Source organism: Procambarus clarkii, chromosome 91, assembly GCF_040958095.1.
Source record: "Procambarus clarkii isolate CNS0578487 chromosome 91, FALCON_Pclarkii_2.0, whole genome shotgun sequence".
Classification (NCBI taxonomy): domain Eukaryota; kingdom Metazoa; phylum Arthropoda; class Malacostraca; order Decapoda; family Cambaridae; genus Procambarus; species Procambarus clarkii.
In genome coordinates, this window is record NC_091240.1 from 13,879,657 (window position 1) to 13,898,971 (window position 19,315).

The following is a 19,315-nucleotide window of genomic DNA, read 5'->3' on the forward strand; positions in this document are numbered from 1 at the left end:
CTGATGGTTCCCTACACCGCTCCACGGGTGCAGCTGGAAGTGCAGTTGTCCTGACAATGGGCGATGGCTTGTACTTTGAGTGGGGAGTCCGTATAAACAACTGGGCTTCTACCCTTCAGACTGAACTATTTGCCTTGCTCCTTGCACTGAAATGTGTACAAGTCTCCAAACTTGATACATTAATTGTAAGAGACTCCTTATCATTCTTTGAAAAGCTAATCTTCAAGCAGTTTTAATCTTATCTAGCAAAACACAATATTCTTAGCTTTTTCCAATATGGCTTCAGACCCAAAAAAGCACTAACGATGCACTTATGAGTATGATTAACTTGATACATGCAGCTCTTGATAAAAAATGAGTTCCCTGTTGGGTTATTTGTGGACCCACGTAAGGCTTTTGACACTGTCAACCACCACAACCTTCTTAAATTACATCATTATGGAGTCAGAGGTCACTCTCTCCAATACCGTCTAGCCACTTGGGCTGGACGGTAGAGCGACGATCTCGCTTGAACGCCGACCACCCGAGTGGTTGTACTCATCTAGTTGTGCATGCGGGGGTTGAGCTTTGGCTCTTTGGTCCCGCCTCGCAACCGTTAATCAACTGGTAATTACCTAAGTGTAATTACAGGATGAGAGCTACGCTCGTGGTGTCCCGTCTTCCCAGCACTCTTTGTCATATAACGCTTTGAAACTACTGACGGTCTTGGCCTCCACCACCTTCTCACTTAACTTGTTCCAACCGTCTACCACTATTTGCGAAGGTGAATTTTCTTATATTTCTTCGGCATCTGTGTTTAGCTAGTTTAAATCTATGACCTCTTGTTCTTGAAGTTCCAGGTCTCAGGAAATCTTCCCTGTCGATTTTATCAATTCCTGTTACTATTTTGTATGTAGTGATCATATCACCTCTTTTTCTTCTGTCTTCTAGTTTTGGCATGTTTAATGCTTCTAACCTCTCCTCGTAGCTCTTACCCTTCAGTTCTGGGAGCCACTTAGTAGCATGTCTTTGCACTTTTTCCATTTTGTTGATGTGCTTCTTAAGATATGGGCACCACACAACAGCTGCATATTCTAGCTTTGGCCTAACAAAAGTCATGAACAATTTCTTTAGTATATCGCCATCCATGTATTTAAATGGTGTACAGGTTCCTGAGCCTACTGGGCTCTAGCATATCTACGTTTGAAACTGTGTATGGAGTCAGCCTCCACCACATCACTGCCTAATGCATTCCATTTGTTAACTTCTCTGACACTGAAAAAATTCTTTCTAATATCTCTGTGGTTCATTTGGGTACTAAGTTTCCACCTGTGTCCCCTTGTTCGTGTCCCACCCATGCTACAGAGTTTGTCTTTGTCCACCCTGTCAATTTCCCTGAGAATTTTGTAGGTGGTTATCATGTCTCCCCTTACTCTTCTGTTTTCCTGGGACGTGAGGTTCAGCCCCTTTAGCCTTCCCTCATAGCTCGTACCTCTCAGTTCCGGGACGAGCCTGGTGGCATACCGATGAATCTTCTCTAACTTTGTCATGTGTTTAACTAGGTATGGACTCCAGGCTGGAGCTGCATATTCCAGGATTGGTCTGACATAAGTGGTATACAGGGTCCTGAACGATTCCTTACGCAAGTTTCTAAAGGCAAATCTTATGTTGGCCAACGTAGCATATGCCGCTGATGATATCGAGCAGCAGGACTGGTCCAGAGGCAGTTGCTGGAAATGAATGAGACACACCACACTGACTCCAGACTTGCTGTCAACGTAGAAATGACTCTATGGAGGTGCCGGCCTGCCAGACATTAGATCACTGCATACTATTGATTATACAAATTTAACTCTGTGTTAGTAATTGCAATAATCTAATAAAATTTCACAAATGTTACGATTTATTCGATGCTAGCAAAGCATTTATATAATTCAATACCAGTTAAAATTTAAAATAGAGAATTTGGGAGGAGAATGTGTTGTGAAGCGGAGGTCGGTACGATACGCGTGGTCGACGGCGGCGGCGGCAGTGTGGAGTCAGCTGTGGGAGGAGCAGGTTCGGGCCGCGCCGCAGTGTCACGTTGCTAACAGCGGGGTCATGTGCCTACACAGGTCATGTTAGGGTAGCCATGTGTCACACAACCGGTTATAAGATGCGGCTCTGGATTTGGTCGGTGGCCGCGCCGTAGCGATTTCACTACCGTGTGGACGACCAGGTAAGGAGGAGTTAAACATAGTTTGCAGGATTTGGTGGGTGACAGCAGGGGCGGCCACTGCTGCTTCCTGGGTGGTGGGCGGCCACTGCTGCTTCCTGGGTGGTGGGCGGCCACTGTCCTCCCCCTGGGTGGTGGGCGGCCACTGTCCTCCCCCTGGGTGGTGGGCGGCCACTGCTGCTTCCTGGGTGGTGGGCGGCCACTGCTGCTTCCCGGGTGGTGGGCGGCCACTGTCCCCCCCCTGGGTGGTGGGCGGCCACTGTCCCCCCCCTGGGTGGTGGGCGGCCACTGTCCTCCCCTGGGTGGTGGGCGGCCACTGTCCTCCCCCTGGGTGGTGGGCGGCCACTGTCCTCCCCCTGGGTGGTGGGCGGCCACTGTCCTCCCCCTGGGTGGTGGGCGGCCACTGTCCTCCCCTGGGTGGTGGGCGGCCACTGTCCTCCCCCTGGGTGGTGGGCGGCCACTGTCCTCCCCCTGGGTGGTGGGCGGCCACTGTCCTCCCCCTGGGTGGTGGGCGGCCACTGTCCTCCCCCTGGGTGGTGGGCGGCCACTGTCCTCCCCCTGGGTGGTGGGCGGCCACTGTCCTCCCCCTGGGTGGTGGGCGGCCACTGTCCTCCCCCTGGGTGGTGGGCGGCCACTCTCCTCCCCTGGGTAAATAATAAATAACATGCTAAATAATAAATAACATAACATATATATAATATATATATATATATATATATATATATATATATATATATATATATATATATATATATATATATATATATATATATATATATATATATATATATTATTAAATACGAAAGTACTTGGGAAATTCCTGTTTCAATTCTTCCTTCGTGTTCTGAGTCACAGTTTTCATCACATGTTAATATTCGTGTTATTACTCGGTTACAACAAATGGTAAAATAATTAAAGACATTCATTTAGAATGTTATAAAAAGATAATTTAATTAAATATTTCACGTGTAGAAACTGCCGGCCAGCACCCATAAACTGCACATGTTTCTCAGAGTACAGCTGTTGTAATGTACTCCACCACCCGGCACGCACAGCTTCTTGCACAGCCCTTGTGCCGGGGGTGTGCAGTGAGGTGCTGTACAACTGTAGTAGCCACAGTGAGGTGCTGTACAACTGTAGTAGCCACAGTGAGGTGCTGTACAACTGTAGTAGCCACAGTGAGGTGCTGAACAACTGTAGTAGCCACAGTGAGGTGCTGTACAACTGTAGTAGCCTCAGTGAGGTGCTGTACAACTGTAGTAGCCTCAGTGAGGTGCTGTACAACTGTAGTAGCCACAGTGAGGTGCTGTACAACTGTAGTAGCCACAGTGAGGTGCTGAACAACTGTAGTAGCCACAGTGAGGTGCTGTACAACTGTAGTAGCCACAGTGAGGTGCTGTACAACTGTAGTAGCCACAGTGAGGTGCTGAACAACTGTAGTAGCCACAGTGAGGTGCTGTACAACTGTAGTAGCCACAGTGAGGTGCTGTACAACTGTAGTAGCCACAGTGAGGTGCTGTACAACTGTAGTAGCCACAGTGAGGTGCTGAACAACTGTAGTAGCCTCAGTGAGGTGCTGTACAACTGTAGTAGCCACAGTGAGGTGCTGTACAACTGTAGTAGCCTCAGTGAGGTGCTGTACAACTGTAGTAGCCACAGTGAGGTGCTGAACAACTGTAGTAGCCACAGTGAGGTGCTGTACAACTGTAGTAGCCACAGTGAGGTGCTGTACAACTGTAGTAGCCTCAGTGAGGTGCTGTACAACTGTAGTAGCCACAGTGAGGTGCTGTACAACTGTAGTAGCCACAGTGAGGTGCTGTACAACTGTAGTAGCCTCAGTGAGGTGCTGTACAACTGTAGTAGCCTCAGTGAGGTGCTGTACAACTGTAGTAGCCACAGTGAGGTGCTGTACAACTGTAGTAGCCACAGTGAGGTGCTGTACAACTGTAGTAGCCTCAGTGAGGTGCTGTACAACTGTAGTAGCCTCAGTGAGGTGCTGTACAACTGTAGTAGCCACAGTGAGGTGCTGTACAACTGTAGTAGCCACAGTGAGGTGCTGAACAACTGTAGTAGCCACAGTGAGGTGCTGAACAACTGTAGTAGCCACAGTGAGGTGCTGAACAACTGTAGTAGCCTCAGTGAGGTGCTGAACAACTGTAGTAGCCTCAGTGAGGTGCTGTACAACTGTAGTAGCCACAGTGAGGTGCTGTACAACTGTAGTAGCCTCAGTGAGGTGCTGTACAACTGTAGTAGCCACAGTGAGGTGCTGTACAACTGTAGTAGCCTCAGTGAGGTGCTGTACAACTGTAGTAGCCTCAGTGAGGTGCTGTACAACTGTAGTAGCCTCAGTGAGGTGCTGTACAACTGTAGTAGCCTCAGTGAGGTGCTGAACAACTGTAGTAGCCTCAGTGAGGTGCTGTACAACTGTAGTAGCCACAGTGAGGTGCTGTACAACTGTAGTAGCCTCAGTGAGGTGCTGTACAACTGTAGTAGCCTCAGTGAGGTGCTGTACAACTGTAGTAGCCTCAGTGAGGTGCTGTACAACTGTAGTAGCCTCAGTGAGGTGCTGAACAACTGTAGTAGCCTCAGTGAGGTGCTGTACAACTGTAGTAGCCACAGTGAGGTGCTGTACAACTGTAGTAGCCTCAGTGAGGTGCTGTACAACTGTAGTAGCCACAGTGAGGTGCTGTACAACTGTAGTAGCCTCAGTGAGGTGCTGTACAACTGTAGTAGCCACAGTGAGGTGCTGTACAACTGTAGTAGCCTCAGTGAGGTGCTGTACAATTAGTACAACTGTACAACACAGTGGTAGCCTGTGGGACACCAAAGAGTGGAGTGTAGGTCTCCCAGCTCCTAATGTGTCCTAGTGTCAATTTCAAGTGGTATAAACCTACCGGGACTGTCATAACGGCTCTGTACTTTGTCCTGATAATTACGCGTATCATTCACAGCAGACCAAATTATATTTAGCTTTATGAGAAATATGAGGGGGAAATATTGTACATAACAATAGAGGAAGAGGGGGGGAGGGGGTGTCTGTATAAGTGTTAGGAGCAAGGGTCGAGCTGGTGGTTGGGTTCACCCAGTACCCGGGTTGACCTGAACATTTTCCAGTGTTAAAATGTTGTTGTTGTTTAAGATTCAGCTACTGGGAACTAAACGTTCCAAGTAGCACGGGCTATGGTGAGCCCGTAGTAGACTTACCTGGCACAGGAGCGGTGCTGTGTGTTAAAACGACAGGGTCGCTTTTATAGTTGGGTGAGGCTACCCCCCAAGCGTCCGTGTCCAACCTTGGACACGGACTGACACCCTACTTTTTACATGCTTGGTTTGTTAAGCTGTAGGCCACATGCATTTTCATGTTCTTGGAATTTTATTAAATCGCCGTAGTAGGCTGATTAGTCTGTGAAATTTATCCGAAATCCGTGAAATTTAATAACTAATTCGGTTTGTAATGCCTCTAACATGAAATACAATTAATTTACGCTTTGCAATTTAGCTTCTCTCACACGAGGGGAATTTATTAAACGTTATGCAGATAATTAAATCGGGATTTCTATATTTTCCAGGCAGATAGTTGTATGAGGCTTCCCTCTCGTCCTCCTGCCTTTTACCCTGACATTTCTCCAGCCCTTGTTATTCCCTTCCCACCCACCTCCCCCCCCCCACACACACAGTTCTCTACCTTACCTCCACTCTTCCCTTTCCTATCTTCCCTATCTTACGTCTCATTCTAGCACCTCACTTCCCTTATAATTCAACTCGCCCACTCACAGGTCCCCCCCACCACGTCCCCCATAGTTTACCTTCCCCCTCACCACGTCCCCCATAGTTTACCTTCCCCCTCACCACGTCCCCCATAGTTTACCTTCCCCCTCACCACGTCCCCCATAGTTTACCTTCCCCCTCACCACGTCCCCCATAGTTTACCTTCCCCTCACGCGACCCCTCCCCCGTACACGCGACCCCTCCCCCCCTCACTCGACCCCTCCCCCCCTCACTCGACCCCTCCCCCCCCCTCACTCGACCCCTCCCCCCCCTCACTCGACCCCTCCCCCCCTCACTCGACCCCTCCCCCCCCCTCACTCGACCCCTCCCCCCCCTCACTCGACCCCTCCCCCCCTCACTCGACCCCTCCCCCCCTCACTCGACCCCTCCCCCCCTCACTCGACCCCTCCCCCCCCTCACTCGACCCCTCCCCCCCCCTCACTCGACCCCTCCCCCCCTCACTCGACCCCTCCCCCCCTCACTCGACCCCTCCCCCCCCCTCACTCGACCCCTCCCCCCCCTCACTCGACCCCTCCCCCCCTCACTCGACCCCTCCCCCCCCTCACTCGACCCCTCCCCCCCCCTCACTCGACCCCTCCCCCCCTCACTCGACCCCTCCCCCCCTCACTCGACCCCTCCCCCCCCTCACTCGACCCCTCCCCCCCCTCACTCGACCCCTCCCCCCCCTCACTCGACCCCTCCCCTGCATTTTTCCTGATACAACACCATCTCATTTAATTCAACAACTTAATTCATAAATGGTCGTACATTTATAACCGAGTTTACAAAAGTGAAGCAGCATCCTCCTCTGCCCCTCCCCACATGGCTTCAACTACGGGTTCACCATAGCCCGTGCTACTTGGAACTTTTTGTTCCAGGTAGTGAATCTTAAACAACAACGTTGCTTCATTCCTTGTCTCCGGCTCCCCAGATATGTGCACACGCTCCCCTCCCCCCATTATTCGCACCTTACACCCTCCGCTAAGTCACCCTTCTTGTCTTCCTCCTTCACATACACCCCTCTCCCCCCCCCCCCTGTCCAAACACGTGGACTGGACGGTAGAGCGTCATGCAGGTTGGTGTTCAATCCCCGACCGTCCAAGTGGTTGCGCACCATTCCTTCCCACCGTCCCATCCCAAATCCATATCCTGACCCCTTCCAAGTGTTATATAGTCATAATGGCTTGGTGCTTCCTCCTAATTATTCCCTTCCCTTCCCCCCCCCTTGTCGCCTTCCTCTGTCTTCCCTCCTCTTTCCTTCACGTCTCTCCCCCCCCCCTTCTCTCTCTCTCTCTCTCTCTCTCTCTCTCTCTCTCTCTCTCTCTCTCTCTCTCTCTCTCCTCCCCCCCCCCAGCAGCATTAGCTGCCCCTCCCGAAGGGCTGGCCCCACACCCAGGTGCCTGGTGTTACACCTCAGGTGTGGAGTTACAGGGGTGTACCGAGTACTGTGTAAGTGTACTCTCCTAGCTGTGCTTGCAGGGGTTTCAGCGTCTTCACGTGTGCACTTGCCTAATTGTGTTTGCTGGGGTTGAAATTTAGTTCTTGGGTTTGGTCTCTTCTCCTTTACACCCAATCGTGTACTCACTTAATTGGATTCATATAATTGTCTTTTGGGGGGTTCAGTTTCCGCTCTTCGGTCCCGCCTCTCGACTGTCAGTCCACACATTGTGGGCGTGTACAGGCGTGTGTTCGGTGTGTGTGGATGTTCTTGTAAATACGTGTAGGGCTGTAGATTTATCCATGTTTTCCTTGTGGTGGATATATAATCTTGAGGGAGCATGTGGGTCGCCCCGTGGGTGCCATATAATACCTGAGGATCAAGTTTCTCAGCGCCCTCTTCAGTGTGGCGAGGCCCCCCTCCCCCCTCCCCCCCACCACATACACTTCCATGAATGACTCTTCATGTGCCTCTCGACTTAACTAAGTTCACTTACGGCCATTATAGTGTTCCAGGCCGGGGCCACATACTGAAGGTCATCACAAAACATTCTTATTGCTTCGTTAATTTAGTGAATACTATTCTGACCATTGCTGTATGGTTATGCAGGGAATACTGATTTATTTTATTTTAGGATTGATGATGGCTTCACTTAAGACGCCAACATGAGAAAATAATATTTTAGTGTTAACCTGGAGACACAAATAAATGACCTGGAAATAGGGAGTAAGGTAAGCAACAGCGATTACAAGAAAATTAGGGTTATCTTCTTAAGGTTATCTTGATGATTTCGGGGCTTTTTAGTGTCCCCGCGGCCCGGTCCTCGACCAGGCCTCCACCCCCAGGAAGCAGCCCGTGACAGCTGACTAACACCCAGGTACCTATTTTACTGCTAGGTAACAGGGGCATAGGGTGAAAGAAACTCTGACCATTGTTTCTCGCCGGCGCCCGGGATCGAACCCGGGACCACAGGATCACAAGTCCAGCGTGCTGTCCGCTCGGCCGACCGGCTCCCGTAGCATAGAATAGATGCGTAAGAGAGTGTTGTGCAGGTGCAGCAGTTGGGAAACACCGAGTTTGATGGGCCGGGGGGATGGGGGGGGGTACATATATCCATGTACATATATAACAAATAAAGGAGGAATGTACAAAAACCTGCGATGTACAAAAGTGTACAGTAATGCCCAAGAGCGTAATAGCGTGGCGTGATAAACCAAAATAGATAAAAAGCAGGGCGTAAAAACACCAAAAATTACAAAATATAATAAACCCTTTATAAATTGTCCCCCCAGAGACCTGCGGTGTACGGATACTATGACGGTATATGGACCAAAAAGCATAAATAGGTATTACAGTATAAGTAATAGCAACTAGTGTGTACAGTAAAGCTGGCTAGCGTAAGCATGGCGCGTTTAAACCAGTTCAGATAAATGTACTATATATATATATATATATATATATATAGTACTATATATATATATATATGTACTATATATATATATATATATATATATATATATATATATATATATATATATATATATATATATATATATATATATATATATATATATATATATATATACATGCTATAATCATATAGCGTATATTTACTAAGCTGGTGAGTGTCCCCGGGTGCCGGGGAGCGCGGAACTTCTTCGCCGGTAGTTTTCTTTCTTGGAAGTCACCATTTTGGTCACCATTTGGTCCGGGAGACATCTCCCGTCACGCAGGGTGCAGTTGCGCCTCCACAGATCTCCAGTATCATCTTTTGATACTGGTAATGGCTCAAAAGGGCCACCACTTACGGGTTATTCATGCCCGTGCCACCTCTTGGGTGGCTTAATCTTCATCAATCAATCTTCTTGGAAGTGATCCCATTGGGTCTTGTACCTTATATATCGTTCAAGTTTATTTTGGCCATTTCTAAGTTTGTGGAGTTTATCACTTTTAATAATCATGTTTGTAGTTCGTCAGTGTCTTTTATCAAGAAATTTGTCATGCTGATTTTAGTTTCATCTCCAAAGGATAAGATGTACAAATCCCCAAGAGCCGTGATGAGGGTTCGAACTTACTTACGCTCGGGATGATCCCAGACGCACCTTAATCGACTGCGCCACGACATGGTTAAAAGAATTGCAACTTGGAGCTCTGGTGCCCTCACGAGGCTCCCGCAGCTTCTCGGAAGCACAAGCGGGGTGTCACACAATTCCCCCCCCCCCATGCACCCGGGCTCTGTCGACCAGATATTCTACCTCTTCGCCCTTACTTCAGTACACACACAAATTACAATAGTGTGATCCGCTAATCCCTCTAAGAAGAAGTTGCGAACTGGACACCAATTGTTGGAGATCCGTCGACTAGTTAATAGGCCAGAGTCTCGTTCGTTATCGGAATTAACCAGACAAATCGCTCCACCAACTAAGAACGGCCATGCACCACCACACACCGAATCGAGAAAGAGCTCTCAATCAGTCAATCCTTCCGGTGTCTGGGCCTGGTGAGGTTCCCGTGTTGAGTCAAATTAAGCCGCAGGCTCCACTCTTGGTTGTGTGTGATAAGATGTGATTTATATTTGTGTGTGTGTGATATGAGGATGATAATATAGTGGTGGTGCAAGTAGAGTATAGAGCCTTTTGTGCTTGGATGTGATTGTTTAACTGACTGTTACTCTGTGTGTTCTGTTTGACAGGAAACTGAATATTGATCGTCCTACTTTCCCTACAGCTCACTTTATGGACTCACTCCACGGTCACACTTATGAAATTACTTTGCGAGCTCCGTTTATACGACGGCTGCATTTTGTTTTTCTTCGTTCGTGATGTTGTCATAGTCGTTGAATAATTGTGAAAGACAATTTTCCCGCTCTAAAATCCATGTTGACAGGTCTGGGTTCTGAAGTCGATTATTCATAAAACTGGAGGTTTGACCCGTCACACTTTCAAAGACTTTAATAATGTGTAATGTTGGTGCGAGATGTGTGTAGTGGTGTGGCAGCGCTCTGTTCCCTTCCTTGTGGCGTGGGGCTCTATGATGGAATGTGGTGCATAGCGTTGTTAATTTACTTATTGTGTGACATTTATGCTATCCTGTTCTGTTTCCCCATATTACATGTTGCTCTACTCTTTCCCCCCTCGGTATTATATGTATTAATTTCTGTGTTACTAAAATAAGGTTACAGTTAATTGTATGGAAGAATGAATTAAAGGGCTAATTTCTATCGGTGAAATGAGCTTGAGAAGAATTAATGTTCGTCGGCTGCTTTGTGATGTGGACGAGTTGTCTAATGGAGTCCTTATATTGTTGTTAATCCAACCATCAATTATTTTCTTCTCCTACACTGATAGATAATTTACGCCAGAAAAATACTGTACACTGTTTCCGGTCTTAAGGCCTCGTGGTAGCCAACCTGTCCTAAGGTTTCCCAACGTCAAGAAATTGTCGTACTAAATGCCCTTATCCTAACCTACCAGAGGACCCAAAACAAAAAACAGAACAGTAAGTAAATTTCGAGAGAGCCGCTACCAATTTGTAGCAAGACAATGTTTGGCCTCAGACAAAGTATGCGTCAAAATGCGACATGTGATGACGCCACTAAGCCTACTGCCACCACAGTTTTCAGGGTTAACATTTTCACCAAACAAGGCGTTATTTTCTAGATTATTGTTGTTGTGTTGTATTGCACGTTATGAGTAAGGTGAGCGTTGGCGTGTCGTAGAGTTGAGGTGTGTGTTGTGGTGTAGGGGTGCCTGTAGTGGGAAGTGTTGCGGTGGGCGGGTGTAATGGTGGCGAATGTCTTATTAACACAGTTGCCGGGTCCACCTGACACCGTACTGGCCTATTTGTACCTGTAGGAGCCAGCCATGCCCGCCGCCGGTTTTCTAAACCAATGACTCCCGACACATCTTCCTGTCATACCTACTTTTGAAACTATAAATTGGGTTCACTTTGACAACCTGCTCCTTCAGTTGGTTCCATTTTCCTACTACTTGTACGCTAAAATGAATTCTGACGTCTGTGACGCGTCTGTTTCTTCAATCATTCCCTCTTGTTCTATTGGAATTCATTGTGAGCATTTTCTATTTTTACACTCTTCGGGTCTCCTCGCCACTACTCACAAAGCTCATTACTTATACACTTTTGGTGGTAAACTGTCTGACCATACCTGTAGCATGTATAGGTTCTCGGATAATACTGTGCAACTCTGCCCCTTTCTCAACATGTTTGTAATGTCTGGAAGCATTATAATGTACGGTTATACTTCCTCCAAGAGACCATTTAGGCCGACCCGGGTGGCCTAAATGATGGGCCGACCCGTCCTCCCAGGTGTGGTGCAGGGTGGTGGGCCGCCCCGTCCTCCCAGGTGAGGTGTGCGAGCACCTTGTCTGGTGGTGTAGCCAGGCTGCCCCTCCCCACTCCTGTATTGACTGGCTGACGAGTGACAGGTCCCACAACACATCTCCTGGCGGGCGTCGCAAGGTGTCCCTCGGGGCGTGTTTACCCTCCCCGCCAGTGTGCTGGGGCCAGATTCACGAAGGTACTTACGAAGGTTTTTCTTCTTAGCTACGAATGTTTTCCTTCTTAGCGCCTTCGTGGCAGCTACGTCGGTATTCAGGTAGCTACACTAAGTGGAAAAACCTTCGTAAGTTTGGTCCGGGATCTAAGTGTGGTTTCGACCACTCGTAGCTTTACGTAAACTGGATATAACTCAATTTTTCTCTACTACATAACACTGGGATCGATTTTAAGATTTTGGAACATAAACAAAAGATTATAAAAATTGAATCTCGTGAAGAGGAGTCCTTCGTGTTAGTTATATATGCATTCTCTGCTTGAAACTTTGAGTAAATATGTCTTTTATGATATTAGAATTAGTTTTATAATAGCAAGATCTTATACCCGTAGTTATTAAGTAAATAAACACTGGTGAACATGAAATATGAGAGAAGGTGATGAGCCCTGCCTGATGGGATCATTTACTATCACCAAATGCCCCTGTTCACCTAGTAGTAAGGGTGTTCCTTAGCTAGACATACCCATTTCTAATTTATTTAGTTTGGTTTTATTTTGAAATTAAATCTGGGTGAGACAAAATAAAAATATGCTGCACAAATGATGTTAGGTAAGGAGAAGGGTAAAAATGTCAAAAGCTTTAGTCATTGAATACTTAAAGCTATAATTATGACTATATAGACTATTAAAAAAGAGAGAAGGAAGTAGGGGTCCAGGACCTCTTCCTGTTACACAACTTGGGTGTGGAACAAATAATTATCATAAGAAGGCACCATGCCGGGAAGGCTATGTAGCAGTAAGGCAGTGAGGTGAGGCAGCTACTTATTTGAGAAATGCTTATCTTATTTACCTTATAAGCTGAGGCAACTTATTTTATTTGAGGAATACTCAGCTGATTCCTCTACATTTAGCATGGAACAAATTTGTGTCCAAGACCTCTTCCTGTTACTCAATTTGGCTGTGTGTAACCAAACTAGAAGTGCTCTACAAATCAAGGGACCCAGAATGTGGAATGACCTCTCGAATCATGTCAAAGGCTGTACCTCTCTCAACCAGTTTAAGAGTTAAACCAAGTACTGCCTAATTAACTCCATGTAACCTAACTTACCTCCTAAATGTCAACCCGTGTCTTGCTATTTTTTAAACAACGCTGTTCACCAACATGTGCAATTGCTGATTTATGCTATGTTAACTCCCCTTTTTGTATTTTTTATTCCTTCCTTCAACACAATTTATACCTAATCCCAATTACTATTAAGTTTTAGTCTGTGTTTCCCTCCCCCCCCCCCACACCTTGCCCGAAATGCTATGAGTATTAGTGGCTTTAGGTATTGTATGTACTAGCTCTGTCTATAAATCCAACATTGTTTGTAAATCAACTGTATGCACTTTTCCTGAATAAAATTGATTTATTATTTATTTATTTAAATAAATAATAATAATTTATTATTTAATAATTTTATTTATTATTAAATAATAATAAATAAAATTTATTTTATTTTTACGCCCCCGGCCGACCCCTCACAGTGTTCAGGAGAGAACTGGATAAGCACCTCCAAAGGATACCTGATCAACCAGGCTGTGACTCATACGTCAGGCTGCGAGCAGCCGCGTCCAACAGCCTGGTTGATCAGTCCGGCAACCAGGAGGCCTGGTCGACGACCAGGCCGCGGGGACGTTAAGCCCCGGAAGCACCTCAAGGTAAGGTAACATCAAGGTAACCCCCATGCACCAGTGTCACCCTCCCCCCCCCCATGCACCAGTGTCACCCCTCCCCCCCCCCCATGCACCAGTGTCACCCACCCCCCCACATGCACCAGTGTCACCCACCCCCCCATGCACCAGGTGTACACGAGTGGTGTGGGTGTCGGGGTAGGGACGGGTGCGGGGTGAGGGTGGAGGCCTGTTGACGGGTAGTTGGGGTGGCGTGTCTTGCCTGCTGCAGTCAAGTGTTGACGGGGCGGTGGGGAGGGACCGTTATACTCCCCCCCGCCCCCCCCCCTCACCCCCGCCCCCCCCCCTCACCCCCGCCTCGCAAATGCTTCTTGCCCACAGCGGGCGGATGTTGTGTTTCCGGCAGACAACCCTACACATGCACCCGCTCTCCTGCGCGCCCTCCCGCTCCCCACCCAACACTGCACGTGGAGGGTGTGACGTCTGCATGACGCGCCTCTCCCCCTTCTTATCTTGAGGTTATCTTGAGATGATTTCGGGGCTTTTTAGTGTCCCCGCGGCCCGGTCCTCGACCAGGCCTCCAGCCCCAGGAAGCAGCCCGTGACAGCTGACTAATACCCAGGTACCTATTTTACTGCTAGGTAACAGAGCCCTTACTGTACCTGTTGCCGTATAACTTAACTAGTCGGACGTTTGAGTCCACGTAGAACCAGCTCATTAAGGTGTGGATGGCGGTGACTCACAACGTCGTCTTTCACAACATTCCCCATGTTGACCACTGGTATTGGACACAAGTACTTCCTTACATTTTTTAGATTCATTTGCCAGAAATGAATACGTCAAAACCAGAAATGACCAATAAGAACGTAGTGAAATGATGCATATAAAAAAGTAAATATACTATATAATTATATATATATATGTCGTACCTAGTAGCCAGAACGCACTTCTCAGCCTACTATTCAAGGCCCAATTTGCCTAATAAGCCAAGTTTTCATGAATTAATTGTTTTTCGACCACCTAACCTAACTTTTTCGGCTACCTAACCTAACCTAACCTATAAAGATAGGTTAGGTTAGGTAGGGTTGGTTAGGTTCGGTCATATAACTACGTTAATTTTAACTGCAATAAAAAAAATTGACCTCATACATAATGAAATGGGGTAGCTTTATCATTTCATAAGAAAAAAATTAGAGAAAATATATTAATTCATGAAAACTTGGCTTATTAGGCAAATCGGGCCTTGCATAGTAGGCTGAGAAGGGAGTTCTGGCTACTAGGTACGACATATATATATATATATATATAATGTATATATATATAATATATATAGAGGGGTACCACCATATATATATATATATATATATATATATATATATATATATATATATATATATATATATATATATATATATATATATATATATATATATATATTATATATATATATATAAAGTATAATATTTTGGTATCAGTCTTTCCTGTAGACATATATTATTAAATATGACCGAAAAAGTAAGATTAATAATTCTAACACGAATTTTCTCTATTTCTTATGTTTCTTTTCACTGTTGATGGTAATTGAAAAATCAATTCTCCAAAATTCATTTTTATTTCTAGTCTGACGCGATACTTGAACGCGTTTCGTAATAACTTATTACATTTTCAAAGACTTTTAGTTTACACACACACAACTATAACCTGCAAACACTAAACAGAGTTCTTACTATGCAATGATTTAAACAGCTTTCATTTTTCATTTTATACCCGCATTTTGGGTGAGGTTATATGTTACAACAGTTTTGGATGAGGTGAACAAAACTTTCAACACAGGATAGAACACGAAACAATGGGTATTGAAGGTAAGAATGGAAGTAACTGCAGAGGGCCTATTGGCCCATATTTCTTGATGCTTCTATATTGGAGCGGAGTCTTGAAGTGGGTAGAATATAGTTGTGCATTAATTGGCTGTTGATTGCTGGTGTTGACTTCTTGTGTAGTGCCTCGCAGATGTCAAGCCGCCTGCTATCGCTGTATCTATCGATGATTTCTGTGTTGTTTGCTAAGATTTCTCTGGTGATGGTCTGGTTGTGGGAAGAGATTATATGTTCCTTAATGGAGCCCTGTTGCTTATGCATCGTTAATCGCCTGGAAAGAGATGTTGTCTTGCCTATATTCTGAGTTTTTTGAGGCTTACAGTCCCCAAGTGGGCATTTGAAGGCATAGACGACGTTGGTCTCTCTTAAAGCGTTCTGCTTTGTGTCTGGAGAGTTTCTCATGAGTAGGCTGGCCGTTTATTTGGTTTTATAGTAAATCGTCAGTTGTATCTTCTGATTTTTGTCTGTGGGGATAACGTTTCTATTAACAATATCTTTCAGGACCCTTTCCTCCGTTTTATGAGCTGTGGAAAAGAAGTTCCTGTAAAATAGTCTAATAGGGGGTATAGGTGTTGTGTTAGTTGTCTCTTCAGAGGTTGCATGGCGTTTCACCTTCCTCCTTATGTCTTCAACGAAGCCGTTGTTGACTAGGACCTGCCTTACCCTACAGAGTTCTTCATCGACTTGCTTCCATCCTGAGCTGTGGCTGAGAGCACGGTCGACATAAGCGTTAACAACACTCCTCTTGTACCTGTCTGGGCAGTCACTGTTGGCATTGAGGCACATTCCTATGTTTGTTTCCTTAGTGTAGACTGCAGTGTGGAAACCTCCGCTCCTTTCCATGACTTACATCTAGAAAGGGGCAGCTTCCCATCCTTCTCCATCTCGTAAGTGAAACGCAACACAGGATTCTGCTCAAATGCCTCCTTCAGCTCCTGCAGATGTCTGACATCAGGTACCTGTGCAAAAATGTCGTCAACATATCTGCAGTATATGGCCGGTTTCAAGTTCAGGTCGACAAAGACCTTTTGCTCGATGGTACCCATGTAGAAGTTCGCAAACAGGACACCTAGGGGAGAACCCATGGCGACCCCATCTACTTGCTTATACAAATGTAAAACAGATCTAGGCCTATTCTATAAATTCATTAAAAGCAAGCTGAATGTAAAAGATAAAATCCAGAGATTGAGAACGGGTAACAGAGTACTGAGAATGAAAAAGAAACATGTGAAATGCTAAATGAACAGTTGCAAAGTGTGTTTGTACACTATGAGGATTTCAGGGAGCCGGACCAAGTACCAACTCAAGGAAACACCATAGAATACATTGAGGTATTTCAAGACGAAGTGGAAAACATTTCTCATGGGGCGAGGAAGAAATAAAGCGGTTGGACCTGATGAAGTTTCACCTTGGGTGCTGCGAGAATGTGCGACTGAGCTGAGCTTACCATTCTAATATTCCAGACGTCCTTGAACACGGGACTCTTAGCAGATATATGGAAAAAGGCAAACATGTGCCATTTTATAAAAATGGTAGTCGAGAGGAACCTCTAAATTATAGACCAGTGTCATTATGTTGCGAGTCGTGTGTAAACCGTTTTTCATTCATAAACAGGGGCCAGATTCACGAAGCAGTTACGCAAGTACTTAAGAACGTGTAAATCTTTTCTCAATCTTTGGCGGCTTTGGTTATAATTATTAAACAGTTAATGAGCTCCGAAGCACCAGGAGGCTGTTTATAACAATAACAACAGTTGACTGGGAAGTTTTCGTGTTTGTAAATTGTTTAATAAATGTAACCAAAGTCGTCAAAGATTGAGGAAAGATGTACACGTTCGTAAGTACTTGCGTAACTGCTTGGTGAATCTGGCCCCAGGTGCTCTGGCGTGTGTATGGAATCACTTTTGGGTCTTTGGTTTGAGGACGGTCCGTGCTCCACACGCCCCGCATGTTGACGTGGTAATTGTGTGGTAGAGTGCGGGTGACCGCCCTTGCACCACGGACGCTGCATATTACACTTGTCTCCTCCACCTCACACTAACCTTATATTCTCGCCAACTACAGCACATTTTCACCAACTACAGCAAGTTGTTTGACAAAGTATCAAGACCCGTTATCTACTAAGGTATCAACGTGTATATATAAAGGGAATATCAACTGTTGTGGTCTGGGCGTTGTATGATGACTTTCATGGCCTGGATTGCTGCTTTAAAACTCTGTAAAGTTGTTTTGGAGCGAGAGGCGGCAAGTAGCGGCGCCTCGTGTGTCACGCCGCCCACCGTATGGGTATGGGGTGCATGATAAAGTAAGTTATTGATACTTGTGACCCCCCCCCCCCGAGTGGTGGTGACCGTGCAGGTAGGCCTGGTAGGACCAGGTGACGCTGTGCACGGTGGGAGTCGAACCCTCCTCTCCACTCAGTGGTCGCCTTGTGTACATAATGGTAACCAACCTTATAATACAACATACTACCAAAAGTCACGGCTCGGATATATTGGTTGTCTATGTATTGGTGTGAAAGGTTAGGTGGGTTGCTTGGGTTCCTATATTTCTGGTTACATTGGCAGGTTGGATCTGTCACCTGGTGGCAAGTCAAGACATAACATTAGAACATAACGGTTAAGGAACTGCAGAAGACCTATTGGCCTTCTGCGGTTTCCTGCAGAAGGCCCTCATATGGGCCCCATATGGGCCTCATATGGGCCCCATATGGGCCCCATATGAGGCAGCTCTTATTTATATCAACTCAAACTAATATATGTTTAACCTACGCTTGAAGCAATCAAGGGATCCTACGTCTATTATAATACGCGGGTATTGGTTCCATAAATCACAACCCTGGTACCGAACCAGTATTTACCCAGGTCTTTCCTAACTCTAAATTTATCTAATTTACACCCATTATTTAATTTTCATTTATGTGTTGATACTTATAATACTCTATTAATATCCCCTTACTTCTGTCCGTTCATCCACTTGTAAACCTCAATCATGTCACCCCTAATTCTCGTCGCCTTTGTTGAAAAAGTAAATTAAGCTTTGTCAATGTCTTCATATGGAAGGTTTGTAATTTGTGGGATTAACTTTGTCATCCTTCGCTGGACACGTTCTAGTGAACTTGTATCCATTCTATCGTACGGCGACCAAAACTGAAGTGCATCAATGGGGCCTGACAAGAGGAAGATATAGCTGAAGAACACCACCAGATGTTATGTTACTAATGCTTCGAGAAATAAATGCCAGAACGGTTTCAGCTGGAAGGTCACAATGGCTGCAGCAGCAACTTTATTGTGGTCGTCACGGATACATACACAAAATCTCTATAGTCGTCGGTGGTGGTGGCTGCTGCGGGTGTATAGTGACCAGGAGGCAGGTGGGGAGCAGCCGCCGCCACATCATCCCCACCATGGTTACCTCATCACGTCCTCCTTACAGCTGGAGGGACACGCCTCTACACCCCTCCCCGCTCTCACGCCCAACACCCCACCTTCATGCACCCTCACACTCCTCACCCTGCCTCACATCCCCCCCCCCCCACCCCTGCCTCACGAGGCTGAAGCTCTCCCGTATGTGTGTAAGGTCCAGGTTGTCGTCTCAACTGGTGGTGGTGGTGTACAATGGAATTATTGGGCGTGATTTCTTATCTAGGTTGCAAATCACGACTTGGTAGTTAACTCTTCATTGTAGGTATGGAAACATCTTTTACAGGTACTTACACTTTCCACCTCTACTGCTTCTTAGGAAAGCATTAGGATTAGGGTAACTGTTGGAGTACTTGGACTGGTTCCAGGTCTGATGGGTAAAACAAGTGACTACCTCCAGTTTATCCAGAACCAGCTCACGCACTCTTGGT

The 19,315-nt window shown here is 46.2% G+C and overlaps 1 protein-coding gene across 5 annotated transcripts in view; it reads left to right on the forward strand.

The window, feature by feature from the left end:
- Nucleotides 1-1,981: 1,981 nt before the first annotated feature.
- Nucleotides 1,982-19,315, forward strand: part of Nrt (Neurotactin) — a 122,709-nt gene continuing 105,375 nt past the window's right edge. For 2 of the 5 annotated variants that reach the window (XM_045768093.2, XM_069318821.1), the window contains exon 1: nucleotides 1,983-2,197. The gene's annotated coding sequence lies outside the window, so the exon portion shown is untranslated. Of the gene's footprint in view, nucleotides 2,198-19,315 lie in introns of all 5 variants that reach the window. The other 3 variants (XM_045768096.2, XM_045768094.2, XM_045768095.2) reach the window with 3 other exon arrangements.